This window comes from Muntiacus reevesi, chromosome 5 (genome assembly GCF_963930625.1).
Source record: "Muntiacus reevesi chromosome 5, mMunRee1.1, whole genome shotgun sequence".
NCBI classification, from domain to species: domain Eukaryota; kingdom Metazoa; phylum Chordata; class Mammalia; order Artiodactyla; family Cervidae; genus Muntiacus; species Muntiacus reevesi.
The window spans coordinates 124,954,255-124,967,241 of NC_089253.1; positions in this window are offsets into that span (position 1 = coordinate 124,954,255).

The following is a 12,987-nucleotide window of genomic DNA, read 5'->3' on the forward strand; positions in this document are numbered from 1 at the left end:
GAGAAAGTGGGGCGGCCTCCACCACCTGGCGGGGCCGCTGCAGGTAACATGCCCGGGAAGCTCAAACACCGCCACGGTGGGCGACGATGCTGGGACCTCCGAGGGCCTGCCTCCCCCTGCCCCCATCCCGGCGGGCGGGCAGACCCTGGGCCAGAGGAATGCTCCCAGACCCCGGGCAGCAGGTGCTGACAAGCGCGGGGTGGGGGTGGGTGGGCTGGGGGCAGAGCAAACAGGCCGCTGGAGGCCTGGAGCCAGAGACGGCTGGGAGGCCAGCGAGCCCGGCGCCTGCAGCCCCACGGGCTTTGAGGGTGCTCTGCATGAGGAGCTTCGGGAGGTCTGAGCAGAGGAGAGTCCACAGCTGAACTCGGAGTCCCCTAGACCACTCAGGGTGCGGGTTAGGGACACATTATATACTCACAAGTGATGACGTATTCCTATCTATAGCACACTACATTAATATATCATTATTACATGTTAGTTATTAGTTTTAAATTTTCTCAAATTGTGGTACAAAATACACAGCATAGGGCTTCCCCGTGGCCTAATGGCAAAGACTCTGCCTCGGTGCAGGATCTGCAAGAGATACGGGTTCGATCCCTGGGTCAGGACGGTCCCCTGAAGGAAGGTCCCCTGGAGGAGGGCGTGGCAACCCACCCCAGTGTTCTTGCCTGGAGAATCCCGTGGACAGAGGGGCCTGGCGGGCTCCAGTCCATGGGGTCAACAGGGTCGGACACGACTGAAGCGACTTAGCGCACACACACGTACGTGGCACAAAATTCACCGTTTTCACCACTTTTAGTGGCATTAAGTCGTTCACATTGTTGTCCAGCCACAGCCACCGTCGTCTCCAGGACAGATCCTCTCCTAAGCTGAAACTCTGCCCAATAGACACTGACGCCCACTCCCCTGCCCTGAGACCCCTGTCCCACTTTCTGTCCCGCTAACTGGCTCCTGCAGTGGCCTCACGTGGAAGGAACTGTCGAGGTTCGTCCTATGTCTGCTCACTCCCCTGAGCTAGTTTCTTGTTCTCTGTCATGAGGGGGTATCGACACGGCCTTGACCCCCTTGGGGTCATCCTGGGAAGACCAGAGCAGGTGACAGACAAGCAGAAGATCTAAAAACAGTGAAATCCAGCTTGAAGGTCAGGTGGCAGGACGCTCAGCGGCAGGCGGGGGCGTGCTTGCCTTAGCCGAGGGGTCCTGCTGCCCTCGGCTGGGGCGGGGGTCCTGGTGAAGTCCCGGTGATCGTCCTGCTGCCGCTCGCCACACGCCTGCCCACCACAGGGCAGGGGGCGGGGCCTGCCCACGCGGGGCAGTGGGACACAGCCCCTCTGCTCAGCCCCAAGGCTGCTGACCACCTCAGCGCCAACCCAGGGGGCCCCCGTGAGCAACCGCCTTCAGCAGCCACTCCCCTCGACGGCTCCTGGATACGACGTCAGGACAGGGTGTCCCCGAGGAGCCTGGGAAGCCCGGAGGAGCGCCTAACCCAGCCTGGACAACAGCGGAGGCGGTCAGGGAAGGCTCCCTGGAGCAAAGATTGCCTCACCTTCTGCTCAGTAACAAAAGCAAAAGAGGCTCAAGGACATATGCAGCGTACCCTGTGGCTGACAAGCTTGTGCACGAAGTCACTTCAGTCGTGTCCAACCCTGAGCAACCCTAGGGACTGTACCTGCCGAGGTCCTCTGTCCACAGGATTCTCCAGACCAGAATACTGGCGTGGATTACCAGGCCCTCCTCCAGGGCACCCTCCTCCAGGGCGCCCTCCTGGTCCTGGGATCCAGCCCACCTCTCTTACCTCCCTGGCAGGCAGGTTCTTCACCACTAGTGCCCCTGGGAAGCCCCTCTGATATGCCTGACATCAATTAGTCGTCTTGCTAGTTCCATGAGGTAGGGACCTTTCACGTCTTCACTTTACAGCAAAGGAAGCTAAGGCTCAGGGAGGTTCAGACACTCACTTGAGATCACACAGCCCTCAGGCAGCAGCATAGGATCGGAGCCAAAACCTCCACCATCCGTGCCCCGGCTCCCCAGGCTGCCTCCTGAAAGGCAGGGTCCCCCGAGCTGTGGGCAAGCACCTAGCTGCAGTGACTCACGGCCGATTACCAGGTGGACTGAGATGGGATGTGGACAAACGTTTCTAAGTTCCTGCTGCTGCTGCTGCTGCTAAGTCGCGTCAGTCGTGTCCGCCTCTGTGCGACCCCGTTGACGGCAGCCCACCAGGCTCCTCTGTCCCTGGGATTCTCCAGGCAAGAACACTGGAGTGGGGTGCCGTTTCCTCCTCCATTAAAGTATACAGCTCAGTGGTATTAAGTGCATTCACATCGTGGTACGGCCATCACCCCCAGCATCTCTGGAACCAACACCCGTCCTGTCAACACCCCCTGCCCCACCCTGCACCTTCTGCCTCAGTGATCTTCACTCCTCCAGGGACCTCGTATGGGTGGAATCCTTCAGCATTTTCATTTTGTGTCTGGCTTGTTTCACTGATAACGTCAAGGGGAGTCTATTTACAGGGGAAAACACTAGGATAAGTCACAGCTGAGGACGTCTGCCTCTGTGGTCACGGCTCGGGGCTGACTAAAGTAGGAAATCGTCAGATGGGGAACGCAGAGGCCTTGCTCACCCCGTCTGCAGGACATGCCCAGAACTGGACCTGCTTTGCCAGAAAACATGCTGGAACAGGACTCAGAAGACGCAGGAAAAGGGGGCAAGGGGCCACCCAGGGAATTGGCCAGGGGCCACCCAGCGGCTCCCAGGCCCCAGTATGGGGCTGCAGCCCCTGCGAAGGCCCGGGGGCAGCTGACCAAGCGTGCATCTGTGGGTGCCCCCTCCAAGGGCTCACTTTCTCCCCCTGGTCTGACAGGGCAGCACCCAAGCCTCGGCTCCAAGGGGCTTGGGCCCAACACGGCTAAGACACAGAAACCAGTGGCTGGTGCCCTGTATCAAAGGATCTGAGCCAGAGGAGGAGATAAGCTCAGGGCACGATCTGTGAGATGAAGACTGAGGCCCGGATGCCCCCGGACTGGCCTGGGTGCGAACAGTGAAGGCATTTCCAGAAGGAGGGGGGCCTCCCCACCAGGGAGGGGGTGGGCAGCATCCAGGCTCGCGGCCAGCATGGACTGAGTCCTGGCACCACCACCCAATGGGCCAGAAACGTCAGGAGGTGATAGTTCATACATATTCTATATAAAGATTCATAACCTAAGTATACATGTAATATATGATGAGTGTATATATGTGATGTATGTACAATGTATGTGTATACACATATAATTTATTAAATGTATATGTATATACATCTTTAAGTCCAGAATCTTGTATTTTTCTAACATCTAATTTGCATTTGCATTACTAAAGGAGGACCTTTTACCAATTTTTACGGTCAGTACATCTATTTCTGAAGAAAAAATATTTACACAAGAGCCACAAGTGTCTTGAAAAGCAGTCCCCTTTTAAAATTCTCAACAATCACAAGGAATCTTCTTTTAAAAAAGGACATAATTCTAATGTGAATGGAATCACCATGGGGAAAAAACAGCTCCAGCCAAACTCTTTTCTGTGCAACATTGCCTGGGGGACAACATCTCCTAAGGAGAAGAATTCTATTTTTTCCCAGTTGAGAACTTTCTGTTTCAAGTTGCTCGTGACATGCTGAAGTTGAAGCTCCAATACTTTGGCCATCTAATGTGAAGAGCCGACTCAGTGGAAAAAGATCCTGATGCTGGGAAAGATTGAAGGCAGCTTGGACGGCTTCACCAACTCAGTGGACATGAGTTTGAGCAAACTCAGGAAGATGGTGAAGGACAGGGAGGCCTGGCGTGCTGCAGTCCATGGGGTTGCAAAGAGCTGGACACGACTGAGCGACTGAACAGTGCCAGCAGTGCAGTTTCAATGTGTTACTTCAATTCCTGGGTCTGCTCTGTGCTGGGAAGCCCATTCTGTGTCAAACCTAAAGGGGACAGAGAGGGGGCTGAGGTCTTAGGTGGTAAAACATTTTCTAAAATACACGTCCTCCATCTTGGTCCGGCAGCAACCCGCCCTTTTCAGCCAAGGTGAGATGCGTGAACGTCCACCCGAGCTCACCGGAAACGCAGGCTGAGCTTTGCCACCATGCAGTTGCCGTGTGGGCGTCCCCTCACACACAGACCAGTGGGTGCGCTGCTCCTGAGCACAGTGGCAGGGAAGGAAGCAGGGGTCACGGCACGGCCGGCTGCGGCCCTGGGCACCCTGCATCCCCGCCCTGCGGACGTGCCCGCAGCTGCCCCAGGAAGGCTCTGCTCTGGGCTGGCCAGCCTTGCTGCTCTCAGGGTGAGGTCATCCTCTCCCTGGGAGGCGAGGCCCCGCGGCGAAACCAGCCGGGCCTGCACCTCGGGGCTGACGTCACCCGCCCCGCAGGGCTGCTGCCTCGAGCAAAGGGCACGTTCCTGGCTGCGGTCCCCTCCCTCACCATCTGGTGGGAAGCCCCGGCCGGCCCTGGGGTGCTGGTGCGGCAGGAAGGGCGGCGGTCCAGGCAGAAGGGCTCCGGCGGGTACTGGGGGGGCTGTGACTCTGCAGGTGGGGACACCCGGGACCCCAAGCTGGGGGCTGCCCACCCCGGCCCTGGCTCCCCCATACGCACCCCGGGCCCCGCGGGGGCCCCAGCCCGTTTCCCGAATGAGGATGGCCCCTCCTCTCAGACTCTCAGCCCCTACCCTATGCCGGCTGCTCTTGGGGAGAATCTATTTCATCTTCAGGACAAGCCCCAGTGATGGACAGGAGCGGGAGCCACACCTGTGAGATGGGAAGGCGGGGCAGGGAGCCAAGAGTGCCCACCCAGGACCCCCACCCAGCCCCAGGACCTCCAAACCAGCATGCCTGGTGCCCCATCCCTCCTTGGGCCCCCCCACGCAGCGTCCCGTACCTTCCACCCTCTGACTTTTCACACCCTTTCCTCGCAAACCCCAGGCCCTGCAGGTCCTCAGGGAGGAAGGTCTGTGATGAACTGACTCACACACTCATCCCGTCCAGCCCAGAACAAAAATGAAAATCGGTCAGGAGCAGAGAGGCCAACCTTTTACCTGCTGATCAGAGCTAAAGGTCAGAGGTCACCAGTCGGGGATCAAAGGTGATAGCTAGTGGCCATTAATTTCTTTAGGAAGTTTGAGGTGGGAATTCACGTGGGGGACAGATCATATCCTGCGCGTCTGCTGCGCGGCGGGCAGGGGGGTGGAAGGGACGGGTGCTGCCCTCGCGGCACTCAAGTCCTCACAGAGACAGACGTCAGCAACAAGAGCTGACTGCTCAGCTGGGTGACGGGTCCTCATGGAGCAGAGGGCGAGTGAGCAAGCTGGCGGGGCTGGGGAACCTGCTGCGATCTAACTAGGAGATCGGAGGAGGCTTGACTTCTAAATGGAGGCGCGGCTGACTGCCTGGCTATGGCGGGTCAGGTGGACTCCAGGGGGAGTAGCGTCCATTCAACGCCCAGGGCAGTGAGGAGGCTGGGGGCAGACCACGGAACAATCGGGGTGACCCAAGGTGGGGGGCCCCAGCTTTCCCTCCGAGGGAGAAGGAAGCGCAGAGGGTCTGGGGGGGAGGAGCAGTTACTGGGGACAAGCGGGCAGGCCGGGCCACGGAGGTGGTGACGGGTCAGGTTCGGGATGGGATTTAGACAGCCCGCCCACAGGAAGGACCTGCTTCCGGATGGAACAGGAAGCGAGAAAAGGGAGGAATCAAGGCTTGAAGAACCGACCGGAAGGCAGACGTTGCCGTCTGGGGCAGGAGGAGGGTGCGGGGGGAGGCGAGGATCCTGAGGGAGCTCTGAGAGTCGGAGTTGCTGGTGGACAGGCTGTGGACTGGCCGGACCCTCCGGGCTGGACCTCGGGGCCAGTCACCGCTCCCATGCCATCTTACCACTGAGAGCCGAGTGAGGTCACAGCGAGGGGCGTGAGGGCACGGCCGACTCTGCCCCTGCACTCAGCCGGGGGGGAGCTGAGGAGGGGCATTCTCAGGGTGGCCGGGAGGCCAGGAGGGAGGGTCTCAAGGCGCCAGGTGAGGGCAGGCCTGTCATGCTTCCCCAGAGCAGAGACAGCTGAGCCCTGAGACCAACCATGGCTCCTGGTGACGGGGCCCAGCGCCTGGTGGGCCCGGGAGACCACGGGAACCCTAGGGAGTCTTGGAAGGGAATGGGGCGAGAGACAGCATGTGGGTCCTCTTGAGACTCTTTGTGACTCTGTGGCCTGCAGCCCGCCGGGCCCCTCTGTGCACGGCACCCTCCAGGCAAGAGTGCTGGAGTGGTAGCTATTCCCTTCTCCAGGGGATCTTCCCCACCCTGGGATCAAACCTGGGTCTCCTGCGGTGCAGGCAGATTCGTTACCAACCAAGCCACCCGGGAAGCCCTTCTCTTAAAATGGAAGCAATTAAAGAAGTTAATAGAAGAGATGTATATGCCCTTGGGATTAAGAAGGTAAAAGGGGCAACATCTAGGGTGGGGGAGGGGCCTGCAGGACTGGGAGCGGAGAAGCCGGCGGCGATGGGTGAATGTCGGGGAGTGGTGGACACCATGGTCTGAGGGCTGAGAGGTCTCCTCTGATTCTTCCTTTTCTCAGGCAAACAGGGATCAAGGCCCTGGAGCGGGCGTGAGGAGGGGAGGGGTGAGGGCAGGGGCGACTGATCCTCTAAGAGCCCAGGACAGGGAGAGGCAGCCCCCAGGCCACCTGAGATTCACAATCGGGAATTGAAACCAGTTGCTCAATTTCAGTTCATTGACATTTTAGGCTTATAAGTCTTGCTTGGGGCCGGGCGGCTGTCCTGTATATTATGGAGTCTTAGCATCCCTGGCCTCTGCCCCATTTCCAAGCCATGAGCACTTGGCTGATGAAACGTTGTCTAAGCTCTCCTGCGTTTGAAGACACCCTCCCCTCCTGGTCCCGCTTTCTCCCTGCCTCTCAGATCACACCGTCTCCTCCTCCACCTGCCCTTTGACCCTCTCCCCTCTGCTTTCTACACGCTCTCCTTTCTACACGCTCTCCTTGAGCGACATCTGCACCTTAGCTTTAACTGTGACGTGTGTGCTCGCTAACCCTAAAACCTGTCTCTTGGGCCCACACCTCCCTCCTGAACGTCCCAAGCCATCAGGCCCAACAAGGCGAGCAGCCCATCGGTGTCCCTTCTCCTAAAGAACGGCGTCCACCTCCCTACGCCTCACTCAGAACCTTTGGGTCTCCGGACTCGGGCCCCAGGCCCATCACCGAGCCCCACTGAGCAGTGGACTCCCGAGGCTGCCCTGCCCTGGGCCCACGTCACTGTGCCGGGTTCTCCCCCTCACTGGGAACTGCAGCCGCCAGCGGGTTCTGACTCTGTCTCCAGTTCAGCCCGTCCACCTCCCACTACTCCGCCATCAGCAGCACGCGTCCCCTGTGGCAAGCCCCTCAGCCCCCTCAGCAGCTACACTCACGCTCAGGGTCCACACCCTTCATAGCCTCCCTTCCTGCCACCCCTGCCTGGAGGCTGGGTTCAGTCCCACTGTACGCAAGGGACCGATTCACGTGTCTTCACCTCTGCCCAGGATGCTCTTTCTACCTGGATGCCCCATCTCTGTGCCCAGGCGAGCTTCCCGCGCCTTCCCCAGCCCACCCACACCTGCTTCCCTGAGCTGCGCTCTGCTCCTGGCTTCGGTGTTACTCTGTAAGAACTTTCCGGTGCTTTCATCCCGCGAGTCATCAGGGGATGTGAACACCTGCTCACTCGACCTCACAAGGGGACAGTCCCTGTTGTGGCTGCCTTTGTGTCATCAATGCCTGGCACACAGACTCTTCAATGAATCACCATTTTTAATAGGGACATAGTATTTCAGATTATAAATAGATGAGTCATGCTTTAGTTAACCTATCCCAAATATCAGATGTGCTGTTTGCTTCACTTTTTGGAGTCACTAACATTTATTTTTCAAAATGAAGAAGACCCTTGTCTGTTTGTCCTCTTCTTTTTTCTTTCTTTTTGGCTGCACTGGGCAGCATGTGGGATCTTAGTTCCCCCAGCAGGGATCAAACTCGTGTCCCCTGCAGTGGAACAGAGTCTTAACTTCTGGACCACCGGGGAAGTCCCTTCCTTTTTATTTTAAGAACAGTATGACTTTTTTTGTAAAAGAAAATTCAGGCAATACAGAAAGGCTTGAAAACAAGGTAAATATCGTGCATGATCCCACCATCAAAAGACGGTCTTTCTCATCAGGCTGATATGTCTTCTAGTCTGTTTTCCATGTACTCCATTATCTCCACATTTAAAAACCAAAACTGACCCCCCCAAAAAAATAAATAAAAACCAAAACTGAGACATATTGCTAATGCTGTTCTATAAGCAGCTTAAGTGTGTCTTGAACATTCCATGTCATTAGCTATTCATGTATCATTTTGAATGACTATATACATATGACAGTTTATTTAATAAATCCCCTCTCTTTAGATGTTCTAAATGTTATCAAGGTGCTGTGAATCTTCCTGTAGATGTGTTTTTGTACCCATATCTGTTTATTTTCTTAAAATACAGTTCTTGACATAGACCGTTGCCAAGGGGGAAAGGGGTTGGGAGAAATACAGACTGGGAGTTAGAATTACTGCATGTTAGTTACTATACATAGGCTGGATAAGCAACGAGGTTCTGTGTAGCAGAGGGAACTGTATTCAATATCCTACTAAGAGAAGATAAACCATAATGAAAAAGAATATTTTTAAAAGATTGTATATATATATACATATATATATATATATATATATATATACACACACATACACACATACATGTGAATGTATATACATGAAAAGAAAAAAGTGGAAGTGTTAGTCACTCAGCCATGTGCAACTCTTTGCAAACCCATGGGCTGTAGCCCACCAGACTCCTCTGTCCTTGGAATTCTCCAGGCAAGAATAATGGAGTGGATTGTCATTCCCTTCTCCAGCAGATCCTCCCAACCCAGGGATCGAACCTGGGTCTCCTGCATTGCAGGCAGATATATATATATATATATATATAAAACTGAATCGTTTTTTTTTGTACAGCAGAAATTAACACAACATTGTAAAACAGCTATCAGTTCAGTTCAGTTCAGTGGCTCAGTCGTGTCTGACCCTTTGCCACCCCATGAATCGCAGCATGCCAGGCCTCCCTGTCCATCACCAACTCCCGGAGTTCACTCAAACTCATGTCTATCGAGTCGGTGATGCCATCCAGCCGTCTCATCCTCTGTCGTCCCCTTCTCCTCCTGCTTCTTAATATGCTGTCTAGGTTGGTCATGAGTTTCCTTCCAAGTAGTAAGCGTCTTTTAATTTCATGGCTGCAGCCACCATCTGCAGTGATTTTGGAGCCCTCCAAAATAAAGTCTGACACTGTTTCCACTGTCTCCCCATCTATTTCCCAAGAAGTGATGGGACCAGATGCCATGATCTTAGTTTTCTGAATGTTGAGCTTTAAGCCAGCTTTTTCACTCTCCTCTTTCACTTTCATCAAGAGGTTTTTTAGTTCATCTTCACTTTCTGCCATAAGGGTGGTGTCATCTACATATCTGAGGTTATTGATATTTCTCCCGGCAGTCTTGACTCCAGCTTGTGCTTCTTCCAGCCCAGGGTTTCTCATGATGTACTCTGCATATAAGTTAAATAAGCAGGGTGACAATATACAGCCTTGACGTACTCCTTTTCCTATTTGGAACCAGTCTGTTGTTCCATGTCCAGTTCTAACTGTTGCTTCCTGACCTGCATGTAGGTCTCTCAAGAGGCAGGTCAGGTGGTCTGGTATTCCCATGGGTTCCATAAAGGACAGAAATGGCATGGACCTAACAGAAGCAGAAGATATTAAGAAGAGGTGACAAGAATACACAGAAGAACTGTACAAAAAGTATCTTCACAACCCAGATAATCACTATGGTGTGACCACTCACCTAGAGCCAGACATCATGGAATGTGAAATCAAGTGGGCCTTAGGAAGCATCACTACAAACAAAGCTAGTGGAGGTGATGGAGTTCCAGTTGAGCTATTCCAAATCCTGAAAGATGATGCTGTGAAAGTGCTGCACTCGATAGGCCAGCAAATTTGGCAAACTCAGCAGTGGCCACAGGACTGGAAAAGGTCCGTTTTCATTCCAATCCCAAAGAAAGGCAATGCCAAAGAATGCTCAAACTACCGCACAATTGCACTCATCTCACACGCTAGTAAAGTAATGCTTAAAATTCTCCAAGCCAGGCTTCAGAAATATGTGAACCATGAGCTTCCAGATGTTCAAGCTGGTTTTAGAAAAGGCAGAGGAACCAGAGATCAAATTGCCAACATCTGCTGGATCATCAAAAAAGCAAGAGAGTTCCAGAAAAACATCTATTTCTGCTTTATCAACTATGACAAAGCCTTTGACTATGTGGATCACAATAAACTGTGGAAAAGCAACTATCCTTCAATAAAAAATATTAAAACTGGAAACAGTATGCAGCCCTCGAAGCTGAGTTGTTGGGTTGGACACTTGCACGTTTTTAATGCTCTTGCCCAGGTGTTCTCCGGGAGGCTGTGCCATGTCATGCTTCGAACAGCAGCATAAGGCAGCTCCAGTCCCCCTACCGTGACCAGTACTGGGTATCACTGTGCGTTTCCTCTTCTTCAGTCCTGGATGGGGTGGAAGGGTTATATTCCTATCCTCTTTGAGAGAATACCGAGCAGCTTTGAGGCCACCAGCTGTCAGATAATCACACGGTAGAAGCTTAGCAAGCATCTTATGGATGATGAATGGTGAGTGAAGACAAGTGCATGGTGGGCACGTAGCGCCTGGGATTCTGGACTTGGGTCAGAGATGCAGGCTTCACTTCCTGGTTCCAGGAATCCCCTGGTGGTCCACGGTTAAAACTCCATGCTTTTACTGCTGAGGGCCTGCGTTCAACCCCTGGTCGGGGAGCTAAGAGACTAGGAGCCAAGCGTCCGAAAAACAAACAAAGCAACAAAAATACTTCCAAAAATCTGGTTCCAGGGTTTGTGCAGTCACAGACAAGTCACGGAACTTGATTCAATCACAGTTGACTCAGTTGTGAATTGGAGAGCGTAATTCTTACTTGATGTGATTTTTGTGAAGTTCGTGAGATACTGTGCTTTAAAACAATGTGAAGAAAATGTTGGAAGTAATACTTACATGTGATAAAATGCTCAAATACTCCAGCAAGCTGTGCTTAGAAAGTCTCCTCCTTGCCGCCCGTCTCCCTCTCCCGCCCCAGACACAGCACAGGTCTACTTTGTGGCCTTCCTGAGAGGCTCTCCCCAACCCACCCCCGTAGGATAACCAACGACATCCACTGTTGTATGTCTGCTTTTTCCACTTAATGTGGCCCGCAGCTACCCCGCCCCTCTTCACTGGCGTAGTCTATGTAACCACTTCTTTATGAGCAGCCATGTAGACCTCTGCTTAGGAACACACGCTCTGGGATCAAACTGCTCAGTCTGGGTACCATTCAAACATACCAGCTGGGACACCTTGAGTAACTGGCCTTAGTTCTCTGTTCCTTGCTTTTCTCATCAATAAAACAGGGCTGATACAGACCCACCTCTAAAGGCGGCTATGCAGACTTAGAGTCTGCATATGCACAATACTAACATCTGGCACATAGTAACGCCTCAGTAATGTGACTTACTTTTACATTTATTTCCAGTCTTTTATTACTTTCAAAAAAATATTCTGCAATGATCATCCTTGTGCCAATCCCCTCCCCCACAAAGAATCACAAAGCCCAGGGTACAGGGGTGCCCGTCCTGTGGGCGCACAAGGATGGAAGGCCTGTTTCCACTCAGGACACAGAAGGCCCCAAAGGGCTGGCTCAGCCCCAACAACAACAACAACAACAGAGATAAACTTCAGAATCAGGGAGCTGAGGTCACAAGACAACCAGGGAGCCTGGAGCCCAAAGAAAGACAGGCCCCCGGCCCCAAGGGGAGTGGGCCCAGACAGGCGCACCCGAGGTGGTGGCGGGGCACAGTCCAGGAGATGAGAATTTTGTGAATATGTGTGACGAATCTGAAGGCAGAGGGAGGGCTCCTGAGACAGCACTCCCTGGAGTCACGTCTCGTGGACTAGATCCTCAGGCCTCCGCACGGATCAGGAGAAAGGCGATTGGGTGAGAGGTGGAGGGGGCTCCCACGGGTGGGGGCGGGCAGGAACCCCCCCAGACCTGCCCCTAGGAGCAGGGGGGGGAGGGGAGGGGAAGGGAGGGGAGGGGAGGGGGCGGAGGGGAGGGGAGGGGAGGGGAGGGGCGGAGAACCCGCGGGTCCTGGGGGGATGCAGGGAGCAGGGGCGGAGGGGGCGGAGGGGAGTGGAGGGGAGGGGAGGGGGCAGAGGGGAGGGGAGGGGAAGGGAGGGGAGGGGAGGGGGCGGAGGGGAGGGGAAGGGAGGGGAGGGGGTGGAGGGGAGGGGAAGGGAGGGGAGGGGGCGGAGGGGAGGGGAGGGGAGGGGAGGGGCGGAGAACCCGCGGGTCCTGGGGGGATGCAGGGAGCAGGGGGAGCCCGGTGGCCCCTGACAGCAGTGGGCCTGTAGGGCAGACGGGCCCCTCGTGCCAGGCAGAGTCTGGAGACAACGCTGGTCCTCACAGCTGAGGGTGGGGGGCCGTGCGCTGAGGGCCCCGGGCGGGCTGGCCCGGGGATGCTGCCGAAGCTGTGCAGAGCCCCGAGGGCCCACCCTGAGCAGCCGGCCATCCCGAATGCCAGCGGTGTCCAGCACAGAGGCCTGCGCCTCACAGGCTTGCCAGGGCCGGAGGAGCATCACAGACACAGCTCAGCAGCCGTGGGCTGGGGGCCATGATCACTGAAAAATTCCTACCCTGGATGCCCAGGTCCATGGCAGGCTCTGCCCAGGAGGAGCTGGACCAGGACGTGGGAACGTACCGAACCCAGACCCCCGGTCACCAGACAGTAGGCCCCAAGATGAAGCCGTCTACATGGCGCAGAGCGACAGAGGCCGTCCGAGGCCGCGGCGCAGAGGGACGGGGAGAAA